This window comes from Pinus tabuliformis, chromosome J, assembly GCF_031772625.1.
Source record: "Pinus tabuliformis cultivar Carrire ecotype Pingquan chromosome J, CPIR1, whole genome shotgun sequence".
In the NCBI taxonomy this organism is placed as follows: domain Eukaryota; kingdom Viridiplantae; phylum Streptophyta; class Pinopsida; order Pinales; family Pinaceae; genus Pinus; species Pinus tabuliformis.
This window is the reverse complement of record NC_142295.1, coordinates 272,282,030-272,304,444: the sequence shown is the minus strand read 5'-3', so window position 1 is coordinate 272,304,444 and position 22,415 is coordinate 272,282,030.

Genomic DNA, 22,415 nt, shown 5'->3' with positions numbered 1-22,415 from the left:
TGTCAACTTTGGAAGTGCTGCAATCATATCCAGCATAGCGTAAATTACTATTGTCGGCTATAGGAGCTATTGACGTTCAGGACTCGAACCTTATAATTTTCGATCTAGAAAATAGTACACCTCACTTACCTCATCAAATGGCTTCCCATATTCCAGTTTTAGTAAAAAACACACCTTGTTATAGGACTATGATTGATGAGGGAGCCTCAACGTGTATTATGTCGATCCAGTGTTGGAGATCCCTTGGTTCTCCTACACTTAATCAATCCCCGATGATTCTAAAGGCCTTTGATGGCCGTGGGTTCCATCCTTTTGGCATTCTACAGGATTTACCTATAGGGGTAGAAGGCAAAACTGTTAATCTAGATGTGGGGGTGGTTGATGCCCCTTTAGATTACAACCTTATCTTGGGTCGTAGTTGGTCTTATGCTATGATAGTTGTTGTTTCATTGGTCTTTCGGCTTATAAAGTTCCCTCATAATGGAAAGATCGTAACTATAGACCAGCTAACTTACTTTTCATCTGACCCAGCCTCTTCTGAAAGTATTCAACATGTCAGAAAAACAACTATCCCTTATAAGGATGTTGGAGTTGGACTAGTTAAAGATTCTGGTTTACTGGGAACTTTTCTTTTTCCTCCTATCAACGCATCATCTTCTACTGCAACCATTCATATGATTTCATCAGACACTATTGTTTATGATGATCCTTGGATCGTACCTTCTGAATCTGAGATAGATTCATTTGGTGATGTTATGCCTTTGAGTCCATATGAAATTGCTTATCAAGTCGTGCAGTCATTTTCCGACCCTTCTTCAATCGAAATTAAGTTATTGAATGTGGTCCATGAGGAATCACTTTCAACATCAAACTCAGATTCAATAACATTTTCCGAACTTGTTCACACTGATGAGCAAATTCGTGAAATCCTATGTGTTTATGATTTACCATGGGAAGATATTCATCATAGATCTTCGTTTTTACCTGAGATTGATCGCTTTGAGAATTATTTTTCATCTATTTTTACGACTGAATATGTCAAGGAACCTCAGAATCCAATGAAAAATCCTGATTCTGAGTTAAATTTGGGAAACATTTCTTGAACTATTCCTGTTGATATTTTGGTTAAGCCTGGAATTGTTGAAAACATTCATATAGGTGCCTCTTGTATGGAAGATGAAATTCAAACATATAAGGCCCTATTTCAAGAATTCCGCGACGTGTTTGCCTAGTCATACCAGGAAATGCCAGGAATTGACCCAGCAATTGTTGTTCATGAAATCAAAACTTACCCAGATGCTAAACCCGTCCGGCAACGTTTGCGTCAGAACCACCCACGAAAAGCTGCTGTCATTAAAGCAGAAGTTGAAAAATTACTTACATCAGGTTTCATTTATCCAATTCCGTTAACAGATCGGGTATCGAATATTGTTCCTGTTAACAAAAAGCAAGGAACAATAAGAATATGTATCGATTATAGGGATATTAATCGAGCCTGTCCAAAAGATAATTACCCAACTCCCTATATCGATCAAATCATTGATGATTGTGCCACAGTGAAATATTCTCCTTTATGGATGGTTTTTCTGGATACAATCAAATAAATATTCTACCTACTGATCAACCAAAAACGGCTTTCATTTGTCCATGGGGGACATTTGCTTATTGAAAATTACCTTTTGGGCTCAAGAACGCTGGGGAAACTTTTCAAAGAGCCATGTCTTACGCGTTTCATGACATTAAGCACATGGTGCAACCCTATCTCGATGATTTACCTGCTCATTCATTACATCGAGCTGATCATCTCATCCATTTACGAGAAATATTTATGAGGTGTAGGCATTATTGAATTAGGTTGAATCCACACAAGTGTGTTTTCTGTATAGAAATGGGTCGGTTACTGGGTTTGTTGTTTCGAAAGCTAGCATTCGCGTCGATCCCTCAAAGGTTGAAGCTATTGTCAAATTTCCTCCTCCTTCAAGTCTTCGCCAACTCCAAAGTTTGCAAGGGAAAGCAAACTTTTTACGTCGATTCATTCCTAACTACGCCGAGATCACAAAGGGTTTTACCCGGTTGTTGAAACAGAATAGTCCATTCTTTTGGGATGAGATAGCTGACAAATCTTTTGATGCACTAAAACGCGCGTTGACCCATGCACCGTTATTGCATCCTCCCAACTACAACCGGACTACTTCTTATATCTCACCGCCTCGCATTCCACCATTGGAATGGTGTTAGCTCAGGAAGATGAATTCAGTTGTGAACATGTGATATATTACCTTAGTCGAACTTTAAATCCAACTAAGCTAAAATATTCACATGTGGAGAAATTGGCATTGGCAGTTGTTCAAGTTGTCCAACGTTTTCGTCATTACATTTTACTACGCAAAACTATAGTAATTTCCGATTGCAACCCCATGATCTATATTCTGACCAAACAATTGCTAGGGGGCAAGTACTCCAAATGGATTGTGATCCTACAGGAGTTCAACTTGGAATTTGAAAAGTCTAAGTCAAAGAAATCTTTAGTTTTTGCGGAGTTGATGTGTGACTTCCTGTGTGATGACACAAAAACTGTGGCGGAGGAGCCCATTGTGGACGAATCCTTGTTTCTAATCAGAACTTTAGATCCATGGTATGGAGATATCATCGTTTATCTCCAGACCCAATCCTTTCGGCCAGAAATTTCAAGATCAGAGCGTCGAAAATACGATTCCAGTCCTAACAATTCAAAATTATTGGAGATACACTTTATCGTCGTGGGGCGGACTTTGTTTTCTGGCGTTGTTTAACTCATGAGGAAGAAGAAAGGGGTCTAAATGACTGTCACTCTAGAGCATGTGGCGGTCATATGTCTGGGTTTGCCATAGCCCAAAAGATATTGCGCGCTGGCTATTTTTGTCCATCTTTGTTTAAAGATTGTATTAACGCGGTCCAAAAATGCCATAACTGCCAAATTTTTGATCGAAAGATGCGTGCTCCACCTGCTCCTCTCCACCCTATAATTGCCGTCGGTCCTTTTGCGAAATGGGATATCGATTTTATTACATGTAACCCTCAGACAGCCTGGGGGCATGCATATATCATCCTTGCGGTAGATTATTTTACTAAGTGGGCCGAGGCAATGCCTACATTTGAGGCAGACGGCAAAACTGCTGCAATTTTTGTGTTCAATCATATAATTTCTAGGTTTGGTGTTCCACAAGCGATTATCACTGATCATGGGTGTCATTTCGAAATATTATGTGACTGAACTTACAAACCAACTTGGCTTGTGTCACGATAGTTTAAATCCATATTATCCACAGGCTAATGGTCTAGTTGAAGCCATCAACAAAGTTCTAGTCATCATGATCTGATGAATCATTGGGATTCATAGGTAGAATTGGCATAACATGCTATTTTTAGTGCTTTGGGTGTATCAAACCTTAGTAAAAACGTCAACCGGTTTCACTCCTTTCCAACTAGTTTATGGTCTGGAAGCTGTGTTACCCATTGAATGCGAAATCTTGTCATTACAAATGGCCATCGAATTACTTCCAGCCACTTCCGAAGAGGAAAAACGTTTGTTGTACTTGGCTCACCTAGATTAGAATCGACGTGATGCTGCATTAGCAATTGAAACTCATGCCAAACGTATTAAAGCTCAGTATGATTGAAATGTTACCCCTCGTAATTTTTCGGAAGGAGACCTAGTCTTATTGCATGATCAAGCAAATGATAAATTAGGTGCTGGAAAATTCGTACCCATGTGGCATGGTCCTTATGTTGTTAAGTGAAAGCTGGCAAAAGGGGCCTATGAATTCGTAGACTTTGACGGGGTCTCTTTAGGTAAACCCAGAAATGGTCTTTACCTAAAGAGGTATTATGCTTAAATCTGGGTGTAGAGATATGTAGTTAGGTTAGTTTTCTTTCTAGCTGGTGTGTTTTAGATTAAAAAGTGTGCTTATCTTAGAGAGTGTTTTTTGTCATTATTCCTACTTATCTTGATTTTACCCTTTATATTGCAGATGTCGACGCCTCTCCAAAAATACATTGGTTTTGCTGATGGTGCTTGTCGTAATACACAGAACATTTGTTCCGCAGCTTGGGTTATCTATTCGCCCTTTGACGAGTTGGTATCTATGCATGGGGTAAGCCTCGGTCAAACAACGAACAACATTGTCGAGTATAATGCAGTGATTGAGTTATTATCTGAATCCATTTCATTTGGGATTCAGAGTTTGATAGTGAGGTTAGATTCTGAACTCATTGTATTACAGCTTAATAGAGTGTATGCCATTAGAAATCCAGTGTTATTGATATTATTTTTGAGAGTCCGTCTCTTGAAACATGAATTTGACTATATTTAATATCAGCATATTCCAAGATATTTAAATACATTAGCAGATGCAATTGCTTCTCGAATGTTAAGTAGACATTTGCAATAATCATACAAGTAAATTTAAAAACATTCCGTAACATGTTTTACAAGATAAGCCAGTAATAGTGATATAGTATAGCATAGAAGTGTGTCAAATATACATCGTCTTTGATCATAGGTTGAAAAACACCTTATGATCGGCAAAAATGATAGTACAAAAAGCAAAAAATGTCATATGAGTCTACAACAGGCGATCATCCTATCACTGGTGATGATCACGATAAGAAACCACTATACGTGCCACCCTACAAAGGAACCTCCTGAAAGGTCCTGGGACCCCAATCACATAGCATTGTAGCCTAAGAGGAATGTCATCTATGCTGGTCTCCGGAATGTTTGCTGTCAAACGCTCTAGATGACTCTCCAATTCGGCCAAGGTCTCTGTAGATTCGTCCTGTGGGGCTGGTGCTGCTGCAGCTGGTTGTTTCCTCTCATAGGGCCAGAGAGTGGCTGGTCACCATGGACCTACATCTACATTTGAAACTTTTACTATCAATTTTGGGATGAAAAATAATAATAATAATAAATAAAAATAAAAATAAAAATAAAAATTAATTAGAAAATGTCGAAAATGATTTTACTTGAGTCATCCCATTGCTCTCCTGGTGGAAGAGCCATGTCTGGGTCACCACGATAATCTACCCCAACAGAAGGGAAGTCCTGAATAGAAAAAACCTGGTTCTCCAACCAATGAACATACTCAGGAGTGAATCGAACGACTTCTGTTCCCTCCTCAGGATGACGGGCCATAACTGCAACCCAACGCATCAGTTTGGGCTCTCGGGGAAGTCCAGCTCCAACGGTAAGATGTTGTGGGACCAACATTGGGACCCTCTCCAGAACAAAGCTCACAACTAAAGCACCATATCCAAAGGTCTTCAGTTGTCCATTCTTTGCTCTAGTCAGTTGGCCTTTCATATTAGCCAACACAGCCTCGCACTAGTTGAAGATGGTGCCTCGAAAGCAGTCTACTGCCATCTGCATTTGGGATCCAGTGGCTACATGAAGTGTTGCGCTTCCGCAGAGCCTGGTAACAGTAAACGCAATCACTTTGAGCTCAGGACGGGATATGGTTTTGATATCAATCCCTTTGTCTCTAGTTTGGTCGTTGCAAAACTCTAGCAGGAGGCTATCGACAGACTGGCCACCTGGCCTAATCCCGAATAGAGTCAAATGTTCACCTCTCTTAAGTAAACCAGTCAGAAAGAAAATGTCTTCCAGCTCCATTCGAGCTGGTGGCCACCTATAAAGAAGCACTGGTCCTGTATATTCCACCTGTCTACTAGCCACTGCAAAAAGTCCACCTGGGCCCTCATGCCAGGTATGGCCCAGAATTTGTATAAACCACATGCCTTCAATGCATGAATCGAAGATTGATGATTAATCGCGGCAAGATCCACATCCTCGTGCTCCCGTTCCCACCAATTAAGCATGATGTATACCCTACATTCAATAAAAAGGCGGATTAGAATATCTAAAATCAAGATTTTTGGGTGAAATTTGAAAAATCTAGGTTTGAAAACCTATGGTGCAGGGACCGCACCCTCTGTGCTAGAGACAGTGCATGGGTTTGCACTTTGCCTTCACGACAGGTGCGCACCCCTGACTTTTTTCCTTTTACGAAAAAGTCGGGGTCTGCAGGTTTCCTATGCTGTGCCTGCAGACCCCCGTGCGCGGGTTTTTAACCTATAAATTTCCTAAAAAACAAAAGAAAACCCTAAAAACAAGTTTCAAACGGATGAAATGAAAGAGTAGGATGATGTGGATTACCTGGAGGAGACAGCGTTCGATTCCAATGGACGGATTTTCCGCAATCTTCATGGGAAGTTTTTGACCAAAAGCTTTCTTTTCTCACTCTGAAGTCAAACGGTAAAAATGAATTTACAAAAGCCCTTTTTATAAGCTTTTTTGAATAAATGAGTTTTTAATTTGTATATTTTTCACTTTAAAGAGGTAATTTTTGAAGCATTTTTATCTATTTTAAACAGGTATGAGTAATGTTTGAGTTTTTGTGCAGGATAACGGATTTTTCAGGCAAAATTGGTCATTTTCGACAAAAAACATTAGAGTCACCTTTAAGCTCTTTTCTAACTCCTAAAACACGAAAAAAGTCGAGTTTTTCTTTTTAAGCTCGTTAAACGGAACTAAAAAGACGGTCCACTTACAGCCCTTTTCTGATCGTAAAAACATGAAAAGATTATCGGATTTTTGTCGTTTCAAATTCGATATTGGTTATAAAACGACGTGTCATTGATCACTTTTTTACTTTTTCGGATCAGAGGCACTAATTATGAAAATTACTCCTTGGTCGTAATGATCAAGCGGTTCTCTCAAGTATTATTTTATACTTTTTCAGGCTTGGGAGACACAAATTCATGAAAAAGAACAACCATGGAGTCTTCTTAAGTTTTTTCAGACTCTCTAAAATTGAAAAACGCCGAGTTTCTCCTATACTGGACTCATTAAAATTTAACAGTAAAGGACCTGTTCAATTACAAACAGGAATGGACCACTCCTTCTTAGGGTTCGAATTTAAACTAAGTTGGACTCATCCGAAGGATGAGCTTATAATCAAGCAAATATTATCCTCCTCAATCTTGTCAAAAATAAAGAGGTACTTGCCAAAAATGGTGGGGGAAAAGAGAGAAAAATGAGCCTGTTTGTCATACTTTGTAACCACTCTTGAACACGACACTTTTTATTCACTTGGGTTGGGAAATCCTTTGCCTAACAGTTGATCAAACTATATTGAAAGTCTTCAGCCGGTTTTTGGGTATTAACTTTGGGCCAATTGTCACCAAACCATCTGCTGTGTCGTTATGTGTTCAAGAGGTCAGTGAAAATAAACCATTCATTTGCAAAATATCTGTCATCCATCTTGCCCATCCCTGAGTCAGTCCTTGCAACTAAATTTCTTCAAACTTGATCTATGATTTCGTGTTGTGGGCTTGCCTACGATGGATCCCTTTCTATCGACTTCAGCTCATTATCTAGAAAGATGATCTAGAAATCGTCAGTACCTTGGGATCTGCATGCTTCAATGGCAGGTTTCTCGCCTTCGACGATAGGTTGCATCATTGACCTTCGATCAAAGGATTCCGTGACATGTTCGACATCAACACATCTATTCACATCTCATGGATTGTACTGAGTACTTTGAGAGCCATTGATATTACTGGTGGTTTCTCTCACACTTGTTAACAGTTTACATTATTGACTGGTAATCAAGTGGTTTCTACCATGTTTGACTTCGACACTTTCATTCACATGGATAGAATCGTACTATTTCGGGAAGTAGAAATCAAGACCCTGGATCTAGTTTCCACCATCCAGGCTGCGAGGAATTTTGTATTCATTATACAGTGGACTATTCATAAACAGATGGTTGCGTCCATACTATGTCTACATGTGTCTATACTTCTGATGTATTGCAACATCATTCCTATATCAGAGCAGTAGTTAGTTTTCTAGTCAGTTTTGATCTGAGTATGTAAATGCCTACCTCAGCGATGATATGATCTCATATATATATTTTGCATTGAATGTTTTTACAGGTTCCAACCGGGCTGTCCACAAGATGATCCTCGAAATGATAAAGTACTTCACTCTTCTTAGATGATAAATGAAATCCTCATCTACTACAGACTTCGCACTTTAGGGGGCAATCTGTTACACAAAATATTGTCACCATGACTATTTGCAGTCAGTATGGGTCTATCATCATTCATATTGTCCTCATTAGCAAGTCTCAAACCTCAGCTCTTCATGTCAAGCTTTGAAAATGAGAGAAAGACCTTAAAAATCAATAAAGCTCTGGTTCCGCACTTTCTCTAACTGTTACCTGAGGTCCCGCACCCCATGGTCATGTTACCTACGGACCTGCCCGCTCTGTCTCTAAAGGAGTGGGTGTGGACCCCTGTGAAAGTCAAAAAGATGCAAGTTTATTCTTAAAAACTCACTTGTGGTTAATTCTGGATGATTCTAGAAGGAATCTTGACGTGGATGGTTTGCTCCTAGGTGATTCATGCATCCCAAAACTAAAGGAGCTAATCCCTTGATGAGAGAAGCTAATCCCTTTGAAGGAGGGATTTATCCCTTTGAAGGTGGACCTAGTAACTTCCCTCCATTGCACTATAAATTAAGGCATTGGGCTGGTTGCTAGGGAGGTTAGAAGCTGAACATTTTTTAGGGTAAATGTTGTTGAAATTGAGACTTCCTAGTCAAGCTTGAGAGGAGAGATTACATACCTTTTGGCTTCATTGGGAAGAGAGTGAAACTTGTCAAAGTAGAGGAGATTCTTGCTGGACCCTGGGAGGAGCTTGTACAGCATCAAGGCACTAAGATTTTAAAGTTCTTCTTTGATTAAAGTTAATACAATTAGATTCATTTTTCTCAACAAATTGTCTTATGTGATTTGTTTCATGAATTCCTTGATCATCATGATAAATATGCTTTATTATATTGGCTTTTCAGGTGTTATTTAATGTGTGTGATTGTTTGTGTTTACAGATTCTTTACAAGGGAGTTCATTTGGAACAATGGAGCGTGGCTTCCACAAACTTGCACTGGACCCAAGGTAGGCCTAAAACACTTGTTTGCCTTTATCTATAAATTGCATATTTAGAGAAAGATAGAATTTGTTTGGTTTGCTTGTCGCTAGATATCATTAGATACTAGGGAGGTCAGTCTTGTCTGCAAGAACGACTTATCCGGTCGATAGTGTTGTAAAAGTAGTCTTTTCTTGGTCATCAGGATGAACTAGAATTTGGTTATAGCCTGAGAACCCATCTAAAAGTGAAATCCTAGAAGCACCTACTACCCTTTGTAAAATATGATCCATCTTGGGTAAAAGGTAATTATCCTTCAAAGAAACTTTATTTACATTTCTTAAATCAACACATAATCTGATTTCTCCAGTTTTCTTCCTAGTAGGTACTAAATTAGACACCCACTCTGAAAACCTAATAGGAGAAATTATCCCTGCTTCATACATACGTTTGATTTCTTTTTCAATTAAGGGAAGTAGTACAGGGTTAATTCTTCTGAGATTTTGTTTGAATTGTTTTTTATTTTCTTTCAGAGGTATTGTATGCTGAATTATAGAGGTGTCATAAGATTTCAAGACTTCATAGCTCCAGGCAAGGACATCCTAGAATTCTCTCATTAGTTCAACATATTTGAGTTTTTGGTCAGGAGGCAAAGATTTAGATAACTTTACCATTTTCGGATTTTCTTTAGTACCCAAGTTATATTCCTCAATATATGCCTTTAATGGTTCCATCTTAGATTTCTTTGGAATATCATTAAAATCAAAGAGATCTTCTAGAGGAGTTACTCCTTTAGGCAAATGATTGTCCTTTAAATTAATGATTGCAGATTCTCCTTCAATAATCTCATCAATATCCATTTCTTTAAGGTCCTTCATTTCTTTGATGGTGAACTTTGTTCGATGAAGCATTTGAATTGCACTTTCTGCTGAAATGTCTGTTTCTATCTTATTTGTTTGATCAAACTCACTAACTGTATCTACATCTATGTTACTGCTAGAAAATTCTTCATCTAAAGTCAAGAAATTATTAATCTGCTTATCACTATCAAACACTTGCCAGTTCTTTAAATTGTCAAGTATGGTTGGTCTGTGTCTAATCTTAGCTATGAACTGATGATTAGGTTCGAATGGTAATTTTCAGGTGCTGGCAAACATTGCCAGACTATGAGCTTGCAAGTTATGTTTTCTTGGGATTTTAGCAAGCTTAGTTTCCAGAAATGTGTTGAGAATCTCTATCATTGTTCCTCTGTAATATCTCAATCTGGGATCATTTTTTAGATACTTCCCTTTGATTTGTTGAATTATCAAATCAGAATCTCCTATGATAGATACTCTATTTGCCCCTAATCTTTTAACAAGTTTAAGACCTAGCAACATAGCTTCATATTCTGCCATATTGTTGGTGCACCTAAATTTTAATCTATAGGCATAGCCTTCAGCATGATCATTTTCAAGATTGTACACCCAAACTCTTGCTCCTGCTCCTAATTTGTTAACTGAACCATCAAATTCTAAGTGCCAAAGAATTTCATGTTCATAATTAATATCAGGAGTCTCAGGAATATCTTTAATAGTGAGATCTAGTTTTTTACTTCCTTCTGGTTTCTCTTGGGTATATGATGCTTCATTGTTCTCAAAGATTTCCTGGATTTGAACACTAGACTTTCCATTTGTAATTTCTTTTGGTTTTGCTGCTAAAACTTCTAATTCATTTGAGGGATCACTTTCAGCATTGTAAAGAATGAAAGAATCCATATCAGAGTGTACTGAGTAGATAGGGAAATTTTGGGGTTTCTCCTGACTACTTACTACATATTTCATTAAGGTTTCTTTGTATAGTTTCTTAGGTTGACCGAACACTGAAATAGTAGCATAAGACATGTCCAATTGTAGAGATCCTTGAAGCTTTGCACCCCAAGATCTAGACAATAACATGCCATACTTTGGTGGAATATCTGCTACTACTATGTCCATTAAGATTGTTTTGGTAGGATATTGAACTAGTGATACACACAAGTCTTTGATTAATCCCAAACATCTCACCTAACTCGAATCAAAAGAAAAGAGGTCTTTGTATGGCCTGGTGATGTCTAGGTCTAATTTCTCCATTACAGACTTAGGCATTAGGTTATGAGATGCCCCAGAATCAAACATGGCATTATGAAGTATTTTATCATGTATGTTCAAACTTACATAGAAAGGAGGAATTCCTCCATCTACTGGTTTTCCATTTACTTCAGGGCCAAAGATTAATTCAGGTTGGTCATCAAAAACATTTACTGAGTCTTCATTTACAGAGATTTTGAGTGATCTATTAATTTGGCTTCGGTAGACATCATGTTTAGCTAATTCAGATAATGGAACAGATATTTTTAATTTTCCTACTTTAGTCTCCAGATTAAAAGGCTTTTCAGTCTGAGTTATTGTATTTTGGACAGTTGGATTCTCTTTATCTTCTGTATTTTCTGTGTTTTTCTCCTTTTCAGGAGTGGGGTTATGGGCTGAAGTTGTTTCCAAATCAACTTCTGGAGGTTCTTCCACATTTCCTTTGGAAGGAAGAGAAGTGGAGAGTTGTTTGTTATTAGGTTGATTATCGGATACATCGTCAATAATTGGATTAGCAGGATTAGGATCTGATTTAGAAAGAATATGTACAGGGGTGGTATTGGTCTTGCCTTTGTTGGGATGTTTTGTAGCTTTTTGTTTGTTGGTTTCAGGGACATCAATTCTTCTGCTCCTTAGATTATATTGCATGTGGACTTCATAAATGGTTGTATAATATCCCTCCCTGAAGTCAAATGATTCACCTGACTGAGTTTGGAATTGTTTAAGAATGTGAGATTCTTGATCCTCTCGGGTCAAGAAAAATTGTTGTTCATTGTTGAGTCCCATCAAATTTATTTGAGTATCTTCTAATGGTTCATCAAAAGTTGAGGCTTCAGTATAATTTTCTTGGAATGGGGGCTTAATGTTTTGTTCAGGGCCAATCTTTCTAGTGTTCTGGTTTTGGTTTTTCCTGAAATTTGGATTTCTCCCAGTGTTACTTGGTTGACCATCCCAAGGGGATTTTCTTTCAATTGTTTCTACTCTATCTCCTAGCCTATCCATCCCTTTAATAATAGCATCCAGTTTCTGTTCAAAGGCCGAGGGTTCTTCTTTCAATGGTACCCTCCTTTCACTTCTGGCTTTAGCTTGTTTGGATATCAGGTTGGCTTCCACACTGATAGCTATACTTTGCATATCTTCTAAGGTACGAGGAGATCTTTCCCTAAGCTAGTATGCCATATCAGAATCAAATCCATCAAGTAATTTGATCAATGCCAAATCTAGAGGATGTCTAAGGTTTTGAGGGATAACATTGTAATCATTATTGAACCTAGTGCAGTAATCTTGCACAGTTTCTTGTGTTCCTCTCTTCAGGTTTTCATATTCTGATAAGATTTGGAGAGGATCTTTCTTCTTTTCCCATATGTTTAAGAATGTTCTATAAAGAGCTTCTAGGTCATTGATACTGTTTACAGGAAGGGCTCTGTTAGGCCCCTATACTACTAGTGTAACCCCTTATTATTATTAGTACAACCCACTTATTATATTGATGTACCCATGTGGTGCCCATATTGCTACTAATGTGCCCCATAGAAGCCCACTATTGTTATTATTGTGCATTTACATTATTATTGTTATGTCGGCCCTGATTATGTTATGACCCCTTAGACTGCTATATATAGAAAGGAGGTATTTTCATTTGTATCATCCAAGAATTGTTCATTTATGTAATTTAAAGGAGGTTGCCCCCTTGAAGAGGCTAAATTATAAGGTGTTGATCTATCTTTTCTATCTTTTCTTGAGCTGGTTTCATAACATTTGGTATCAGAGCTTTGGATTCTAGGGTTTCGCTGCTCCAAACAGGTCATCGTGGAATTTTCACTATAACTTTTTTTCTGTGACGTTTCAGAAGTCGCAAAAAAAACCCATTTGAGAAGAAATCATGCTGAACCTTGGGTCCGAATTTCAGATATTTTCGCGTGACATTTGTGGAGATATGATCTGAGGAAGTTGGTCTTTTTGCAGAATCCTGAATTACATTCCAAACAGGTGACCTGGGGAAAATTGTCATAGCTTTCTTTCTGAGCATTGGATTGAAATTTTGCAAGAAGGTACAAAAACAGGACGGACTACAGTTTTCTTTTATATATTTTTCAGAGTCAAATCTTGAAACAATGACACGTGGCACTTCATACAAGTTCGCTCTACTGAACTAGTCTACAATCAAGTCACTGTGGGAGATTGTGCATAACTCTTTCTTGGAGAATCCAATTTGGATCAGACTAGTGGCATTGGAAAGAGGACACAGAAGGTGACTACAGGTAGAAATTTCAGAACTTAAATATCTGCAAGTATAGAGTTACAATCGTTTCAAGTTCGAGGTCCTAAAATCAAGAAAAAGCAAGATGAGGAAGTTTGATGGCAAGGATCCGGTAAATTGGATACTTCAGATGGAGCAATATTTTGATCTACATGGTGTACCACTTTTACAAAAGGTATGTATTGCATCTTCATATTTAGAACCGGATCAATTTTTATGGTATAAAGGCCTTTTTTCTCGTAAAAAACTTGTTACGTGGTCAATTCTCACGGAGGAAATGATAGTGCATTATGAGGATACAAAGAGCAACACCTTCTTTAGAACAACACCACAACAATTGGAAAGAGTAAAAGGTATTTGTGACATATTTGAAAGTAAAATTATGGCAACAAGGAAGTCTACCCCTCACAACTATAAAGATGGACGTGTTGTTCCTCCTAGCCTTCCACAACCTACAAGGGTTACACCACAACAATTGGAAGAAAAAAGAGAAAAAGGGCTTTGTTACAATAGTGATAGCAAATGCACTAAAGGTCATAAGTGTGCTGAGAAGAAATTATTTTACATAGAGTATGAAGAGGAGGAAGAAAAGGATCAAGAAACATCAAAAGAAGAGGATATATGCCAGGACCCGACCCCAGAGAAAGAAGAAATGAATCAGAACATATCTTGTAAACTATTGGCAAGAATGACCACTCCTCAAACTCTCAAGATAGAAAGAAATATCAAGAAGAAAAAGGTGCAAGAAGTGAAAGATCACATCAAGAAAGAAGAAATGAATCCAACCATATCTTGTAATTCACTAGTCGGAATTACCACTCCTCAAACTAGCAAGGCAGAAGGACATATCAAGAAGAAAAATGTTCAAGAAGTGAAAGATCACATCAAGTGTCAAGAAATGAATCCGACCATATCTTATAAAGGATTGGAAGAAATTACCACTCCTCAAACTCTAAAGATAGAAGGACATATCAAGAAGAAAAAGGTTCAAGCAGTGAAAGATCACATCGAGCATCAACAACAAGTTCTCCAAATTTTAAAGGATAGCGCCACTTCGGTGCAAAATCAAATGAAACAACAGGTAGATCAACATCATAGTGAAAAATGTTTTGATGTAGGCGATTGGGTATTTTTACTGCTACATCTAAAGCAAGCTATTTATGAGAAGGAAATGTTGGCAATACTACATGCACTTAAAAAATGGCGACCTTACCGAATGGGAAGACTCTTCAAGGATGAGGATATGGAAGCATTGTTTTGTGCTATTTCTATTATCCAACCAGATTGGATAAATGAAGCAAGGGATGAATGGAAGAAGGACAAAGAAGTATGGCCACTTATTCAAAAGTTGCAAAAGATCCCAATTCAAATAATATTGCCAGATATTGAAAAGGAAGGAAAAATCATATTCAAACCTGGAGCAGTCACAGAAACAAGAACCCGACAGCTACGAAATCGATCAATTTCAGAGTATCTCATCAAGTGGAAGAACTTACCCACTGAAGATTCCACATGGGAGGACAAGAATTTTATACAGATGCATCAAGAACTACTCAAGCGTTGAGGACAACGCTTTTTGAAGGAGACGGGCATGTTAGGCCCCTATACTACTAGTGTAACCCCTTATTGTTATTAGTAGAACCCACTTATTATATTGATGTACCCATGTAGTGCCCATATTGTTACTAATGTGCCCCATAGAAGCCCACTATTGTTATTATTGTGCCCTTACATTATTATTGTTATGTCGGCTTTGATTATGTTATGACCCCTTAGACTCCTATATATAGAAAGGAGGTCTTTTCATTTGTATCATCCAAGAAGTGTTCATTTATGTAATGTAAAGGAGGTTGCCCCCTCGAAGAGGCTAAATTATAAGGCGTTGATCTATATTTTCTATCTTTTCTTGAGCTGGTTTCATAACAGGCTCTAAACCAGGTTCTAACTTCTCCAGTCATGCTTTGAACAAATATTCTCATTCTGACATCATCTCTATCTATTTCATATATCTCAAAGTAATCAGTCATCCTTTTGGTATGTTGTTGTGCAGTGTAAGTACCAGATCCATCGAAAGGAGTGATTTTACTTTGATAGTCTTCGGGCATAGCCCCTGGATTGGCTGGTAATACCAGAGGAGTATATTTGTTTGCCATTGCAGTAGATAGTGTTGAAACAACAGCTGGGGTTGGTCTTGGAGTGGTGGATGGAGGGGTGGAAGGGGTGGTTTGAGGTTGAGATGTCTGAGGTACTGATGATGAACTTAGAGAGGCTGTAGTGATCATAGAAAGGTTTGGTGTTCCTTCAGAGCTAAGCTCAGATTGTATGGAGTTCTGCAAATGTCTTTCAAGATGTGAAGTGATAACTTCAAGTTGTAAATCTTCAATAAATAATGGGTCATGAACTGTGCGGGCTAACCCAGAGTCAAAAAAGGTTACAAATAAAGAGGCCTCAAAATACTCATTAAAGGGTTCATCCTCAAGGTAGATCCACTTCACAGGACAGGATCTTGATCTGTATAGAGGCCGAGAGTTAGCAGAACTTTCTTGGCTTTCCTATCTCCTAAGAATTCTGGGGATCAGATTAGGGTTTTCAAACACAGGTGGTGGATTTGGATAAGGACTAGCTCCGGTGTAATGAGTCCTTTCTTAAGCCAGGTTTCTAGGTGTATTTTGGTTTTTCTCTAAATGGGTTTGACAATACAACTTCAACAGTTTCTTTAAGAGGCTTTAGGTATGGGATTTGAACTTTCTTAAAGACTTATTTGACAAGAGGAACTGATCAAGTATTTGAAACTAGATGTTCAATCCATAAACTAGACCAGAGATAGCTGAAGCAGCATTCATTTACTTATGCAATTGCAAAGCAAGAGCAGTTCAAAGGCTACCTGGCTAACTTCAGGCTCCGTTTGTAGTTTATAAAGTAAACAATAGTAACAAACAAATTTTTAGGTCCCTAGTATGGTCGCCACTATGTTATCACTCAGATTTTCCTTAAAGTTGTTGGGAAGAGGAAAGGGGTCCGAGGTAACCACAAACCAACTTTTAGGTATAGAATCTAGCTAATCTGTACCCAGAGAGCGCTCTCTCTTTAATTTTTAGCTTCGTTTTGAAAGATACTATGCTAGTTATGAAAGTTTAGGGGTTTTGATTGTGTTTGGTGGTGAAATTCAATAGCAAGGGGGTAGGACTGAGTAGTTTAGGCCATTGGGCTAATGGAGTCAAAGAAGATGGCTTAACTGGATTTGGTTTCTTAACAAGGGATGGTTTCACAGGGCAATATGGTCAAACAGGGAATAAATAAAGACTTAAAATAGATGGAATGGGCTCAAATTGGGTGAAGGGCAGTTAAGAATCCTTCAACTTATTCGAAAGAGGGAATTTGAATGGTTACTTAATAAAGAGCAATTAAGTATTATTTACTAAATAATCAAAGTGAATAAACTAGAAAACAGGAGCAATTAAGATTTCACTATTTATGCTAGTTAAGAAGAAAACATTGAGAATAATAATGATTGAAAACAGATTGCAATCAAGCATTTTCCGAATTACTCTTTTTCGTTTATCATTTAGATATGAAACATAGATGATATAAGAAACAAGGAAAACTTTAAAACATAAGGTATAGAGGACTTATTGATCTGGTGTTTGACTCAAGAAATCTGTGAAAATTCCTTTGCATCAATTCTTTATCCAGCAAGCCATACAAAAGTTGGTCCAACATCACTTTATTCCAAAATAATCAGTATTAAAGAAATGTCTAAGAATCCACCCCCAATACTCCAATTGAGGGAGTATTTATACAAAAAATATCTCATAACAGAGTGAGATTTATTCTAGGATGACTATGAATAAGTTAGAAAAAAATAGAGACAAATGATCTCGAAGATAGGAGAAAAGGTAAACTAATGTTGTGCTCTTTCTATTCTTGTGAGTGTGCTAGAGGCGGGCCCTATGATTTGGATTGCTGCTGTCTTCTTTAGTAACTCTGTGTTGGCTGCCTTGTTTTCACTGATACTCTTTACCCGTTCTGATACACTTCAGCCTGTTTGATCTCTTTTCATCTTCTTTACCATTACTTACTGCAGTAAATAACCAAAATTTACATTTTACCAAGGATAATTTTACAAAATTTCCAATATGTCTTCCCACCATTTTGCTTCTGGCAATCTATTTTTCTGAAGTTTTCTCAGGGTCTCATCAGTTTCTGTGTACCTGAAAAAGGTAGGCTGAATTGGGAACAAGTGCTTCATCTCATGCTCGACATAGAACAAGTTCTCCAGACTGTCATAGAGAACTCTGCTTGTAGGCAATGCTTTTGTTCCTGATGCACTTATTGATGAACTTGCTTGGTTGCCTGCATACTTATTTAATTTCTCCAAATAGTCTTTTTTTTGTGTAAGGTTAGGCATTCTTCATTTCGGAAAACAACAAAAATACATCATACTAGAGTTTGGGTGGCAAGTTTGCCCGAAGGAAACTAGACCGCCACCTTTTGGCCTTAAAGCCTGACCAAAATTTTAAAATGTTTAGTTCCTTCCTCCTATCATAACCATTGTTCTGCTTATTAAAATCGAGGCTAACTATAGTAACATAATACAGTGCCTAGATACAGTTCAGATTCATCACAAAATACAGTAGAGAAGACACAAACACCACTAATCTTCATCTGACAAATTAACCGGGGCAGGCTTAGAGTCGTTAGCGCCCAGCTTCAGGATATTCTGCTCAATGGCCCATTTGAGTTCCAGCATCATTTGCTCCATGTCCTTTAGCGGCAGGTGGTTTCTGGAAACCTGGACTTGGACAACCGCAAGCTCTTTTAGGAGAATGTTCTTTATGGAGGCTGATTCTTCCGTTAGTTGGCATTTGAGGAGTTCTTCAGCATGTTTGCGCTCTTCATCCTCCTCTTCGTGAATAGCCTGGTTAACCTCCATAGCCCTATCGACCACATGCTTCATGATCCAATAGAATTGTAATGTTCTTTTGAATAGCGTGTTCATGCCTCTGGTGGTTCCAGGATCCGTGATTACTTCCCAGTCCTCATGAGGGATCTCTTGGTTCGCGCTGATTTCCCTTAGCTCGTGCTCCCATTCATGGATAAGAGAGTGGACCTCAGGAGAAATGCCGGTTATGTAACCATCAATCAGGTGAAGGATTTTGTCGAGGTCGGGCTTCCTGCCCCTTTTGTTTGATTGACTACTGGTGCCAGCATCCCTCTTCTTATAAGAACTGGTCTTTCTTGGAGCCATCTTTCCTTTGGCCTGGGGCTTGGGAATTGAAGAAGCTTTCCGACCTATCACAGCAGAAAACCAAAGGTCAGCGTGAGAGAGATGGAACACAATTGGGTTCTGTTCCATTGTAACGGCGAACTCAGCATGAATGGGCGCCTGGGTCCTTGGAGCAATTCCATTATGGGCACGGCGGCTGAAGACCCACCACCATCTCACAGGATCCCGGAGAAACCCCCGACCGACGAAGCGGCAAAAACCTAACGGCCTTGGCCAGCAGAAGAGGGAAACAGAAGAGGAGCCAGCCATGGAAGAAGGCCAGAGAGTAGAAAATACCAGGGGTGTGAGGACCCTCCAGAAGCGTGATGAAGCCCAACGAAGCCCCCCACACAGCCTGACTCTCAGAGCAGGATGCAAAACTAGCATAAATCAAAACATTCCCATCATGGGGTTGGGAAAGGAGAAACCAAAAAGAGCCCGGGGGGCCCTTATCATCGCAGCAGCAGGGAGTCTGCATGCAAGGCCAGAGCATATCCAACTAGACCAAGAGAACAGAGAAACAAGCATGCATGTCTGAAGGATGAGGACTGTAGGAACCATACCACCTTTTCTTTCCTAGAGCGAGGAGGAGGGCTGGTCGCAGAGGTGAGCAGGCGTCTTTCCGTTCTTTTTCATCATTCTTACCAAGCTGAATGAGCCTGCCATCTGTTTCCTCGGGCTTATTAACTCGTTTCCGTGTCGAATGGGCCGCCACTTGGCTGGTTGAAATTCCGGCCTCCGCTTGGCCATTTAATTTTCCGTCATGCATTCCGGCTTCCCCATCTCGGGAAGTGGCGTGACTTGACCTTTCCACTTTATGCTTCATTATTCCAACCTCCATCTGGCTGCTCTTGCCGTAGCCTTCCTTTACTCCTGGTGCCACCTGTCATCCTTCCTCTGTCCATTATCCCGAATTCCGGAGCTGGCTCTAGATCATTCCTTAATGTTGTCTCAGCTCGCACGCCCCCTCCGTTCATTCGGCCATTCTTGCCTTCCCCGTCACCTGCCCAACTTATGCCTGCCTTTCTCTTCTGCCTTTTCCCACAGATGAGTTGTCTGATCCCTGTTGTTGGAGATTATCTCCGCCTCCGCTGCGTGCCGCCTAATCCTGACCATTCATCTCCTTCATGCCATTACCATCTTTATCAACTTTTAGTAGTTGCTGAAGTTGAGCTTTCTCCTCCTGGTGCAGATGAGGCAAACCTTCACTGTCAATTTCTTTGCCCCACTTCCGGCATCCCCAATTCGCAAGCCAATCTGCCGGCTTGTTACCTGCACGTCTGGTGTGAGTCGGGAGGAGGTAGTCTATTTTGGGAAGGAGCTTCCCAATTTCGCCAACCAGCCAAGAAGTTCTCCAGCTTTTGCTAATCCTTTCTGCTGGTTGTTGCTACTGGAGCTTCCTAACCATGTCAATTACCAACTTCGAGTCCCCCTCAATTTGGAGACGTTTGAAGTTGACCCGAAGAGCTATTTCCAAGCCCCACTTCAGAGCGTGCAGCTCGGCTTCCTTATTCAAAGCTTCCCCGCAGTCCATCGCAAAAGTTCTTAGAGTGTCACCCTTGGTGTCTCTAAAGACTCCTCCAATGCTGGCCTCACTTAGGTTGTGCTTTGCAACGCCGTCGAAGTTTAATTTTATGAATCCTTATGGGGGGTGCCTGTACTAGTTGCTTTCGGCCACTTCTTTGGCTAGTTCTTTTCGAGAACCCCCTCTAGTGACCATACTGTCTGACCTCTAGTTTATTCAGGATTGTTTCTTCCGTAGTCAAAACCTGCCAATATTCGTCCTTCCAACTTTCCAATAGGATTGTTTCCCGAGTGTTTCTAATGAATTTCTCCCAGATTGCTGCGGGGGTTTGGGTTTCTGATTTGAAGATGGCCCCATTCCGAGCTTTCCAGATATTCCAGAGGAGGAATCCGGTGGAAAGGATCCAAGCATGGTTGACCACCACGTTCAGGTAAGGCTTTTTCGGCCAATTGACAATGGTGCTTACGATGTTTTGCTGGTTTCTGTGTTGGCGCTCGAACAGTTTGCTGGGTTTTCCCATAGGGAGGAGCTGACGGAGCAGTGGTTCATCAAATGTTCCATGGTTTCCTCTTGGGTGAAGTAGAGGGCGCAGTGGGATGGGCCTTGGATTCCCTTCCTCAGAATCTGGTCCCAGGTGAGCGCTCTACCGTGTAAAATGGTCCAAATGAAAAAAGAGATTTTAGGCCAGTGCTTGATTTCCTAAATATTTTTCCATTGATTTGTTTCCGGTTGAAAATTTTGGTTGCTATTAAGGTGGTAGGCTTCTGCTATTGTGAAATTTCCTTGAATGCGTTTGCCCCATCTGAGAATGTCAGACCCTGTTTTCCTTGCTATTTTCCGAGAAGCCATCTCTATATAGTAGTCTTGCCATCTGTCGGTTTTTGGCGCTCCTTCCCAGTCCTCTTTAAATTTCCAATTGCGCCAGTATCCAGCCTCGTCAGGCTTCCAGAAGTTGCCGACAGTTGAAGCCTCGGCCTGGGACGAGAAGGAAAGGATGACATGGAGGTTGTCTTTTTGTATGAGACGGTCTCATTGCTGCCAGGATTCCTCCCAGAATCTGGCTTTGTCCCCTGCCCGAATTTCTCAGAAACTGTGCTCCCTTATCAGGTCCTTGCTGCCTCTCACCAGGTTCTAGGTTGCAGAGCCTCTGGTCTCTGTCATGCTTCTTAGTCTTTCTTCGATTTCCCCTGCCGTGTCGTATTTTCTTTCCCATAGCTCCTTCCATAGGTCAGGGCCACCCTGAAGCCACCTCCACCAGAGCTTCGCACCCATAACTTGGTTGAGGACGAAGGGGTCGCAGAGTCCTAGACCGCCATCTTTAGGGAGCCAGCAAATCCACTCCCATGAGACAAGGGCCGACTTTCTTGCTTTGCTGGTCCCCTACCAGAGGAAGTTTTTGAACAGGGAGACCAACTTTTGGCTTGCAGTCTTTGGAATTGCTTGGCACGAGAGCTGGTAATTTGGGATGGCTTGCAGAACAGCTTTCAATAAGGTTATCTGACTTGGGGCATTCAACGAGCGGTGGGTCCAGTTCTCCATTTTATTTCGGATTTTCTTTATTAGTAGATTCCAGTTGGCCGACCAGAATTGGTGCTCATGTAGCATGATACCCAGGTATTTGGATGGGAAGGATCCCCTGTTGAAGCCTAGAGTACGAGCCAGGAATCTTTGGGCTGCCAAGGAGGTGTTAAAGAAAAACACTTCCGATTTATCTTTATTGATCTCCATTCCGGAGGCTTTGCTGAATTGAGATAAGGATTTGATAATTCTTTGGGCCTCCTTTAGAGTGGCTTGACCATAAAGCATCACGTCATCTACAAATTGCTGGTGGGAGACCAGAATGTCTTCTCCATAGATTCAGAGGCCTTTTATCTGTTCCTTAGAAACTTGAGCCTTGACCAATCTGCCTAGGACTTCTGCAGCTAGGATGAAGAGGAAGGGAGACAGGGGGTCTACTTGCCTTATCCCATGAGAGGGAGTGAAAGATTCAGAGGGGGAGCCGTTTAGGAGAATTGACATGACAGGAGAGCTAACCATAGACAGGATCCATTTTATCCATCTTTGATCAAATCCATAGGCTTTTAGGATACCATCCAGGTAGTTCCATTTGAGCCGATCAAATGCCTTGGCTAGGTCAAGTTTGATAAGAATGCCTGGGGCACGGGAGCTTTTCAGGGAATGAATCACTTCATAGGCAACTATGATGCCATCTGTGATCTGCCATCCTTTGACAAATCCAGTTTGCTCCGGGGCAATGAGATCCGATAGGATCGGCTTGAGCCTGTT